Here is a 1,929-nt window from a genome sequence, read left to right as displayed (position 1 = left end):
CTCTAATGTGTGCATTTGTTCCATAAATGTCTTGCTTTGTTTTCTGGAAAAAAGAAATTGAGCTGCAGGTATAAAATTAATGTGGGTCCTGCCTTGGTGAACACTCATTATGAAGGTGTGCAAGAACAACTTTTTTGTTTCGTTATTTCATTTATTTTCATTGGGTAAAAAACTTGAGGTTCGTTCATTTACAGCACATTTGTTTTCATCACTCCCGTTTTTGCATTGTCTTTATTTTGCTTTTTCTTAGGGGCTGGTCATGGAAGCCACTTCTTTGTAGCCTGCAATTTATTTTACCAGAAAGACCTAGGCATAGTGTTAACCCAGGGAATTTGATGGTGGTAAGGTTAGCTGCCACAAAAACGATGAAGGCGCCCACCCCACCCGGCCTGGGTGCAAGTTTCCTTTAAAAATGCATTGAAATGACACAACATCCAGGGTATTCTGGGGAAACAAAATGGCAGCTACCAGGAAGAAGCTGCTGAAAGCAACTGATGTTTCCTGTAGCTGCAACTTAATTCACAAAGAAACAATTCCCTTTCATTTTGTAAGATATGAAACATCTATACATAGTTTGAGGGACCTGATTAACTACAATATAATGACCTTTTTTAAAAAAAAAGGTTGAAAACTGCGTAAATATTTCTGAAGGCTATTATATTTTTAATAGCCAAATGCTAAACCCACTTTTTAACAAAAGTATAAAGAACTGCATGGAACAATGACACTGCTCCCCCAACTTCCATCCTAAAACAGGAATATCCACTTGCAAGTCCAGAAAAGTATTATTTGCTCCAACCTGGCTACAGCTTTCAAGCTACCACTAATGTTTACAAAGGACATGCAATGTTGTTACTTGGTGTTGTAATACTTTTAAGACTATCCTAATATTCAACAGAAAACAAGATTAATATGGTTTGGTGACTTTCTTCATCTGAGATTGCCTTCTGCTCCAGTGTTTATGATACAGTTCAAAATGATATATAGTACATTTTCTGTTTTGCCATATTTAATAAAATGTGCCACTCAAAATTTAGGCCTTACAAGTATTTCACTTTCAGTTTGGCAGAGAAAAAATTAACTTTTTTTCAATAATGTTCAGGTTTGCTTATGTCCTTAAACATAATTTGCTTCGGGTATGCTTAATGACTTGATGTCCTTGATTTTAGAAACAGTTGAAAATTAAGTATTAGAGTCTAAATCTTGTCTTAAATGATCAGTAAGGGTTTTTTGCAGTACATTTTAAAATACTGTGAAAATATTAAGTATTATTATAGAACACTTAAAGTCCAAATTGTGTCTTGAATGAACAATATTTTTAAATAAATGTATAAATAACGTGAAAACGTTTTCCTGTGCTTAGTGTTGTTCTGAAACTGATTATTTTTTTCTGAACTGTGTTTTAATCTACTAATGTTACACCACAGATTTTCATTATTGCTTGACGTAAACTGAAGGGTTCTTATGTAATTCAAGTATAATCATAAGTACGTATGCATAAACTTTTGGAATTGAAGCCTAAAGGGTGCAATTCTCCCCTAGTGACAGCGCAGGAAGCCAAGCTCTGGCAAATGCCACTCACCTAAGAGCCCAGGCCCCCACCCCATCGCCTAGTAGTTGTGCTGCTACCACTGAAACTACTGCAGCCAGTCTGGCCAATCACAACACTTCCAGCACCTTTTCCCTCTGAAAACAAGGGACAAGGCTTGCTAGCAACTGCTCCAACCAGTGGCTAATGAATGATGCAACTGACTTCCATTTCTAGACATGTCTGAGATTTACTAATATTCAGCTGTTGGTGTCAGAGATTTTTTAAAAAGCCTAGAATTACAAACCATCATGATCCTTCTTTAGTCCTTAATCACACTTCTGGTCTAAAGCTGAACCAGTTGTCCATTCTTGTTTCTAATGCAAACTGGATTATCTCTA

This window comes from Podarcis tiliguerta (assembly GCF_965153285.1).
Source record: "Podarcis tiliguerta genome assembly, chromosome: 5".
Classification (NCBI taxonomy): Eukaryota; Metazoa; Chordata; class Lepidosauria; order Squamata; family Lacertidae; genus Podarcis; species Podarcis tiliguerta.
Note: the sequence above shows the minus strand (reverse complement) of the source record.